Source organism: Benincasa hispida, chromosome 6 (assembly GCF_009727055.1).
Source record: "Benincasa hispida cultivar B227 chromosome 6, ASM972705v1, whole genome shotgun sequence".
Lineage (NCBI taxonomy): Eukaryota > Viridiplantae > Streptophyta > Magnoliopsida > Cucurbitales > Cucurbitaceae > Benincasa > Benincasa hispida.
In genome coordinates, this window is record NC_052354.1 from 33,376,937 (window position 1) to 33,386,540 (window position 9,604).

Consider the following 9,604-nt stretch of genomic DNA (forward strand, 5'->3'; position numbering starts at 1 on the left):
CCACCTTAGGATAAACATGTTCATGCATCATATTTAAATATAAATGTTATAATTTTGGATACATGATTAAATTAGCATGCTCATGCATCTTAATATAAATGTTATATTATTTAGATTTATGATAAATTAAGCATGTTCATGCATCATGCGATATTATAATTGTTATAATGTATGATGATATGATGATTGATAATGCTTAATGATTGTTTAATATAAGAGTTATATTTTACAATGGAAAAGGAATTTGCATTGAGCATGACATTACTTAGATTAAATAAACGTTATATTTTAATCAATGCCACCAAATGCAAACTTATAGATTTTATTTTTCATTATTTTGTAACGGTTATAAAAATAATGAAATTAGAATTAAAATCTATAGTCAAGAGTTGCATACAAATATAGGCCAAAATTAATTTTATATGGTTTAAAATTAATTCACATAGACTTATGTTAAACATGTTTCTAATGAGATTAGAAATAGGTTAATCTTTTGATTCATTTTAATAGGATTAAAATGAACTTCAATTAAAAGATTACATTTATAAAATAATTGCCCATAAGGGACTTTTGTCTAAGGAACGTTCTGTTTAGGCTGAGGTTTTTAAGCTGATGGAAACGGAACACCTCTACCTAGAAATCGACCTGAAAGGTGAATTGGGCAAATATTTTATAATCATGTAATAAGTGATCAATTTTGTTAGAGTTTAATGAATGAGATTACATATTGTTAAAATATTCAATATAAGTGTTTATATCGAGCAAATTAACATGAATTGGCTAAAAATTGATTAGTCGGATTTTACTGAGTTAATAAACCCATCATTTACAAAACATTTACCCACGCTCTCTCTAAAAGTTCACAATGTGAGATTCATGTTCAATCTTGTGGTGTCCTGGGTGCACCCTCCCTTAAGAAGATATTTGCATGGGTCGATATCAAGGTGAATGGAGAAAGTGTTTATAGTAAGTGGGAAAAGGACGTGTGTCAACACATCTTGCAGTCTTCTTCATTGGTTTGAAACGTCATTTCCATGCTCGGCCTCGTGGCGCCTTGGGCGCATCCCTCTTAAGAAGGTGTGTGCATGGGAAAGGGACGTATCAAACTCCAGAAATGAATAAGATCGCTATAATCAATTGTTCCAATCATGTTCTTCCCTGAGGCAGACTGGTTGGGGTGAGATTATAGGGTTGAAAATGAAGGGTTACACTTAAGATAAAACATTTGATCAAATGAATGATAATAAAATATTATATGAATAAGAAGTTATTTTGGGATAATATTTGATTGAAAGTGTCTCACTTCAGTGATAAGAAATAACTATACACCCTGAGGTAAAATTTATTCTAAATCACTGAATGTATCATTGTAAAATAAATAATGTTGGGTTCATTATTAGTTTTTGTTAAACTTATTGGATTACTAAATGTATCATTGCAAAATAAATAATATAAGTAATTTGTTTTGTATCAGCATGTCTAGCTCAATTGTTACTTTTCTTGGCACCGAAAAATTAACTGGAGAAATATACAACTTGAAAAAATATGATGAATACGATTTTTGTTAGGGTTGATGCCCTAAATCTCATGGGTCCTGTAGTTTGTAATTGCAATGTATAAACAATTTATTTATTTAATAAAATATTGGATGTTTTATTTGACATTTAGTAACATTAACACACAAACCAATAAACTAACATCCAAAGTTATAATCTGTTGTGGATCATGTTTAACTAATAACCTAAATAGTCTGTAGTAGATGGATAAGGCTGGATATCTTATCCTGGTTATCCTGGTGACACTATGAATACGACCTACTTTGTAGATGTTACAATTGTTGTAAAGTGCTACTAATGATCTGACTCTGATCATTCATGTAGAGACATTTGAGCGGGGGTATTCTATACAAAGGAGTTTATATAAGACCGGATCATGAAATGACTAGTCTCATTATATAACATCATTCATAAAAGAGACTTACATTTCATTAGAATGTCCTTGAATCCTACGTGAGTTGTGAACTCCTGCTTATGAAGGCGGTCCTTTGATTTGTATAGGCAAGAGTGGTCAAATCATCGACTCAATAAGCCTACCATTTTGCATAAAATATGTCCAAAACAGGGACCTTTACAAACCAATTTGTAAAAGAATAAAGCCTTAAAAACTAAGTATCCTATCCTAAAACATCCATCAACAAAACTACATTCATCACAAAGTCATTCATCACATGAATCATGAATAGAATGCAGAAAAGAAAAACACACCAGTACTGTAAAATTTAATTAAAAAATGGAATTTGGGATCATAACCAACAACCTAGATCTAATACCAAATGAAGGATCCTGAAATGAAGGGAACCTTCAGCAGAAGCAGGATTGTCCCGAATACCATTCTTTTAGAGAAAGTAATTTTACAGAATAAACAAACAGATTATGCAATTATTAAAATTAATTATAGCATGATAATATAAACAAAAATTAGGGTTTTAGAAACCCTTACCTTTGAAGACAGAATTTCAAGAATCCCTCGAACAGGAAACAGGCACTACCACAATGGCGACCTTGGTATTCTTAGGTAGAGAACCCAGGAATGGTGGGCTCTGGCTATTTTGGACATGAGGGAAGGGATTGAGAAGAGAGAGAAGAATGAAGAAATGTGATTGCACTCTAAGACAATCCCCACACAGAACGTTTTTGTCTTTTCTCTCTAGTTTAAAAAAGAAATACTATGCTCTCTCCTTTTTCAAGCCAAATATATTCATCCATCACCCACTTATGTGGGTGGAGAGAAAAGAGGGGAGGGAGTTGTAACTCCCTCCTTGATTATATATATATATATTAAACTATATGTTATATCAAATATAACATTTAACCTATAGTTTTAATATTATATCATAAATAATATAACCTATAGTTTCTTTTCTCTCTTATATGGCATTTAATATAAATTAGATTTATATTAAATTTAACAATTATGAACCTAATTCATATAATTTATCTTTGAATCTTATTCAAATATTTATTTCCTCTTATAAATGCTACAATGTATCGAATACATTATAATAATTATATTATATATATAATTAAAATAACTTTAATTCTATCATTTATAATTAAATCCCTTAATTAATTTGAACAATTCAAATTAATCTAAAAACTTATTCTCATTTAATCTTGTTAAGCTACTAATGGAACCTCATAGACTTGTAGTTTGAAGCTCCAACGGTACCTGAATAACTAATCAAACTCTTTAATTAAATTATTCACCATCTTTTAACTGTCGAGTACTCCATTAAAGACCGACAACTGCACTCTTCATACTATAGATATATTTCTGTATCCATTGGATATAACCAATCAACAACACGATAACTCTTCACAAATTGCTTGTAAGAATAGCTGGGCCAAAAATACTGTTTTGCCCCTATAGTTATATCTAACTCTTTAAGTACCACTGATCCCTCTAATGAAAAATAAATCATAGTCCAACTATGATTAAACCCCTCTCAGGCCAGGAGAGGGTGTAACGCCACATTGCTTAAGCCTCGGAATCAGCCTTTAAAGGAATAATTTATCTATTTACCTCGACCTTGGGGAATGAATTCCTTCTTGTTTAGCTGTGTTCCCAGCTCCCCAATCAGACGAATTCTCAAAATGGTAGGCTCATTGAGTTAACGATCTGACCACTCTCACTCATACAAATCAAAGTACCGCCCTCATAGGCAGGAGTTCACAACTCACTCATGATTTAGGTCATGTTATCTATGGTCATCCTGGTGAAATGTAAGTCTCTTTTATGAATGACGTTATATAGTGAGACTAAACATTTCGTGGTCTGGTCTTATACAAACTCCTTCGTATAGATTCTCCCCGCTCATATGTCTATACATGAATTATCAGGATCAGATCATTTGTAGCACTTTATAGTAATTGTAATACCTACAAAGCGGGTCATACTCGTAGTGTCACTAAGATAAGATACCCAACCTTATCCATCTACTACAGACCATTTAGATTATCACTTAAACATGATCTACCCATATATCTTTACATATGTAACGACCCGACCCCACTAGGACTCAAGCTAGGCCGTTACTAAACACATGCATGCATGGAACTTAAAACGACACCCTTTTATAGTGAAATAAATACTAAGTAAATAAGGTAATTTCAAAAGACCTTCATTAAATTTAAATATTAAAAACAAACAATAGGGTACCCATAAATCATAAATGATAATAAATAGGTCTGGAAAATAGTAAGTTTCAAACATTAAAACTAAAAGTTGAAAAACATGAAAAGAAATCTAAATATCATGAGTGGAAGCATAAAAACTGGTCCTAGTGGCCCGATCACAGATTCTGCTTGTCAATCGCTGGTGCATATCTACCTTTACTTGAAACAACAACATAAGAAAGGATGAGTATAAAATACTCAGTAAGTAACCCCACTACTAAGGTCAGGCTAGGCACCTATGTCCTCTAGATGCCTACCTCTGGTTGAAACATATAAACTTCTCTAGTCCTCATGGGACACATACATACATGAAAAACTGATTTTTATCCTACTGTAGTTAAGTATGCCCACTACCTCTAGTAAGTCCTATAGGACCCACAACTTCTGGTGAATCCCGAAGGAAACACAACATCTGGTGAATCCTGAAGGAAACCATCACCTCTAGTGAATCCCGAAGAAACACAACCTCTGATGAATCCCGAAGAAACACAACCTCTAGTGAATCCCAAAGGAAACTTAACCTCTGGTGAATCCCGAAGGATAACACCACCTCTAGTGAATCCCAAAGGAGACACAACCTCTGGTGAATCCTGTAGAAAACACAACCTCTGGTGAATCCTGAAGGATAACACTACCTCTAATGAATCCCGAAGGAAACACAACATCTAGTGGGCATCTAACTAATTAGTGAGGACACTATCACAATCTCAACATCATAAGTATCTTAACATGGTTTTATATACACCTCAACATCATGGCTCTACAACATACATATACGCCTCAATATCCTCAAATCAAATACAACCTCATGGAATCAAATATCATCTCATGCTAGCATTCAAATATCTACATGCACAAATAAATCTTTCAGATCCTCAACAAGAACATACATCGGTTATACTATACTATCAGTCTATCATGTTATCGTTCTGTCATAATATCCTTCTATCATGCTAGCATACATCTAGTGCCTGGCCCGTGGACAATTTCTAGTAGTAAGATTACTTACCTAAAAAAAGTCCAAAAAATTTAATTCAAGCAAACAAACTTCTTTCTAGCTTTCCACAACTTTTGAATGAGATCCTAGAACATGGATAAAAATCGATCTTAACCTTTAAGCCCAATTTTTTAAACATTAAATCATTCCAAGATTACTAGCACAACTTACCCAATAGTGGTTTGACTAAGATCACCTCAAAGTTCTAACATCAAAATTCTTGTCGGAATTAAACTCAAGTCGTTCGCTTCTATATTCAAAACTTCTCCAAAATTTGAATCTAAAGCCCAAAGTGTAGTTTGTTCCAAAACTGCCTTCAATCTCTCAAACAAATGATCAATCTAAGCAATTCAATAATAATGGTTAGAACCTCAAACAAATTCCAGCTACTACATTTTAATTCAATCCTTCCAAGGCTTAATATACTTACCAAAATGTTGCTTAGTCCAAAATTAGTTTCAAACTTAAATCCGTTTGCGAACCCAACTTAATCCTGCGCAATGCTTGACAACACACTTCGACTTTAAAATTCTTCCAATGCTTGAATTTATGGCCCAAACATAATGAGTGTTAACAATTTTAGCCAAAACGAACTGAGTAACTAAAATCTTCAAAGAAAATTCTAAAAGACTCGTATCTTACCCAAAACATCACCACAAGCCAAAATCCGACGAACGACGACAAAGGATGGCAGTGATCGGCGGAGGATAGTGGCTGGGCGAAAAGACAGCGGCTGATCAGTGGTAGACGGAATGGAACGCGGCTGGATGACTCACAGCACTCTAGGTCTGGCAGGTTTGACAGCCTCACGACCCAGGTACGGATGGCAGGTACAGATCTGCGGTGGCTGAAGGGCTTCAGCGTGTGGGGACGAGGCTTGGATGACTCGGCGGAGGGGAGGTGAGGGGGAGGCGACGTGTTGTTGGAGAGAAAGGACGACTGAGTGGTTTCGATGGGCGAGTGGGTGCGGAGCGCGACTGTGAATCGGCGAGGCGACAGCTTTAAAGGCGGGGCTGGGGTACGAACCAGTAGTGGACGATAAGGACAAAGGGATAAGGAAATTTTCGTGGAGGAGGGGTGTCAGGCGGCGCGAGGGAAGGGAAGGGAAGAAAGAAAAAAGAGAAAAAAGGAAAGAAAAATAAAATATAAAAGGAAAATAAAATAAAATAAAATAAAATAAAACATATATATTTATTTTATTTTATTCTTTCCTATCCACTTTATTCTATTCAATTTCTTTCCTTCCTAAATTGAAATTAATTCCTGCCATTAATTTTCAAAATTGAATAATTTTTAACGTCAATAATTAAATTTCCACAATTACAAAAATGCCCTCAATTAATAAAAATTACTGAAATTACATTAATAATAAAAATTCGGGGTGTTACAACATACATGTTTAAGCTGTAAGATAACCTTGGATTTTAGTTTATTAGTTTGTGGTTAATACAACTAAAATATTGGAAAAAAATATCATATATTTTATTAAAAACAATGAGTTTGTACAAAATATTTACAAATTATTTAAACCCTACGAGATTTAGGGCATCAACCCCAACAATCTCACACTTGACCTAAAGCTAGTGGGGTATACAATATAGTAAAAAAAAACAAAGTACACAAATAATAAACTAGGGCATAACCACCCATATAAATATCCCACTTGCCTTAGTCTAGACGGGGCCTATCCCATAGACCCATACTCTGTAGGTGACCCTCAAACATCGTAGCCATGAGGGCCTTTATAAACGAATCAACAACATTGTGCTCCGAAGCTATTTCCGTGACGATCATGTCCCTTCGATGCACAATTTCTCGTATGAGATGATACTTTCGCTCTATATGCTTCATGTGTTTGTAACTTCTAGGCTCTTGGGAATTAGCCACAGCACCACTATTATCACAATAAAGTGTGATGGCCTTTGACATGTCTAGAACGACTTCCAGATTAGTTAAAAATTTCCTGAGTCAAACAGCTTCCTTAGCAGCTTCACAAGCCGCTACATACTCAACCTCCATGGTAGAGTCAACGATGCACCCCTGCTTGGTGCTTCTCCAGACTATTGGCCTTCCATTGAGAGTGAACACTAATCCTGATGTGGATTTCCTAGAATCCTTATTAATCTAAAAATCAAAGTTTGTGTATCCCGTAAGGATAAACTCCTTTGAACCATACACTGGCATGTAGTCCCTCGTTCTCTGTAGATGCTTGAGGATGTTTTTAACAGTGGTCCAGTGATCAAATCCTGGATTAGATTAATATCTACTGACTATCCCTACTGCATAGCATATATCAGGTATAGTACATAACATCGCATACATCAGGCTGCCCACAGTCAATGCATAGGGGATCTGTCTTATTTTCTCAACCTCTTGAGATGTCTTAAGACACTTTCCTTAGACAATGTAACTTTGTGCCTAAAAGGCAATAAACCCCTCTTGGAGTTATGCATTGAATACTTGACAAGCATTTTGTCAATATACGACGCTTGAGACAAAGTTAGTTATTCTTTCGATCTCTAAAGATCTGAATACCTAGAACAAACTGAGTCTCTCCCAAATCTTTCATTTGGAATTAGGTCGCTAGCCTGTTCTTAATTTCAGTCAATAAACCTACATCATTCCCAATGAATAGGATATCATCTACATATAATACTAGAAAAATTACTGAATTGTTGAGGATCTTCATATATACACAAGGCTTATCAACATTTTGATCAAAATCATAAGATTTCATCGTAGTATTAAACCTTATGTTCCATGATCGAGAAGCTTGCTTCAATCCATAAATTGACCAATTAAGCTTGCAAACCTTTTACTCTTGACCTTGGGTTATGAATCCCTCGGGCTGCTCCATGCAAATGGTCTCTTCAAGATTATCATTTAGAAAAGTAGTCTTGATGTCCATTTGTCAAATCTCATGGTCATAATATGAGGCAATGGATAGGAGTATTCTAATAGATTTAAGCATGGCAACAGGTGAGAAAGTCTCCTCATAGTGAACTCCCTCAATCTGGGTATAACCCTTTACCACTAATTTAGCCTTGAAGGTTTGCACCTTCCCGTCAACACCCCATTTCCTCTTGTATATCCATTTACAACCTATAGGTTTAACCCTATCAAGTTGATCTACAAGATCCCATATGAAATTGAAATACATAGTCTCCCTTTTGAGATCCATTGTTTTGATCCATTCATCTTTTTCAATATCCTCCATCGCTTTCTTGTAAGACAATGGATCCTCAACTTCACCATAAGCTACTATAGCCAGGATTTTTGTTAAACCCATATAGCAAACAGGTAGGTTCACAACCCCTCAACACTTGAGATAGATTTGACCTACTAGATGATCCTACTTCAACAACTCTTATTAAGGTGCTAGGTTCTTCAACAACTCTTGTTAAAGATTTAGTATTTACTTTGGAAATTTCATTCACCACAATCTTACTTCGAGGCTTGTGCTCTAATGACATGCAGAAATGCATGTCATCTTAGATCTTTTACTTAGAATTATGAGGGCTATTAAGCGAAATATGTGGCAATTATGTTAGGAATTCACGAGAAATTGAGTTTGTGGCGTTCAACATTGAGAATCTCAGCTAACTCGTTATTTTGCATTATTATGCATTCAATTGTCTATTTTTGTAGCTAACACAGAAAGTGGACGCAAATGCGGAAACCAGATCACTGCATAGACGACTGCATGCGAAGAAACTATCCATCGCAAAGGCGAGCATGCTCAATCAACACATGGATGTTGCGGTAATCAATCGTATGCGTCCATTGCATAGGAGTTGCGATCGTTAAGCGATTGCGGTCATCGTGTAGAAGTTGCAGTATTAAGCGAATGCGGTCACTACATGATTGCGGTTACACGATAACGCATAATAATGGGATCAACGCAAAGTGGGTGGAATGAACGCATCAACACAAATCAAAGGATGATGTTAACATCTCATCTACCACACCATTGGCAGCAGAGATTCTGAAAGGATTAAACGTGCCGAATGTCAGAATTAGAGCAATCCATTAATGTTGTCGACGATTCAAGCTCTATATAAAGAATCCGATGAGCAAAATTCCAAACTGTCCGGGGATTACCCCTGCAGACCAGGGTTTTCCCTGTGATCCAGACAAATGCGTGAGAAGAAGCTTGAGAGTTCTTCATCTCCTTCATTCATTCCAAGTGACGATTGGAACCTTCGATCAGAGCTAGATCTCGGGAGAGTCAGCTCCATCACCCATCCATGGCACCACCGACAGCCTTAACGCACATCTGCTGGAAGTAAGTCTTTGCTTCCGGGGTCATTTCATTTTCCTTCCTTTTCTTATATTGTATTATATACATTTTGTGATTAAGGAATTAATACAT

General features: G+C 35.5%; 1 long non-coding RNA gene across 5 annotated transcripts; it reads right to left on the bottom strand.

Moving 5' to 3' along the window:
- Positions 1-772: 772 nt before the first annotated feature.
- Positions 773-6,354, bottom strand: LOC120080088. Of its 5 annotated transcripts, none has more exons than XR_005482417.1 (4): positions 5,875-6,354; positions 5,663-5,772; positions 5,404-5,573; positions 773-1,168 (listed from the first exon to the last, which is right to left on the bottom strand). It is a non-coding gene; the product is annotated as an uncharacterized LOC120080088 (long non-coding RNA). The 5 variants fall into 5 exon arrangements; XR_005482419.1 differs by lacking the exon at positions 773-1,168 and adding an exon at positions 2,063-2,089; XR_005482418.1 differs by lacking the exon at positions 773-1,168 and adding an exon at positions 4,766-4,825.
- Positions 6,355-9,604: the final 3,250 nt, after the last annotated feature.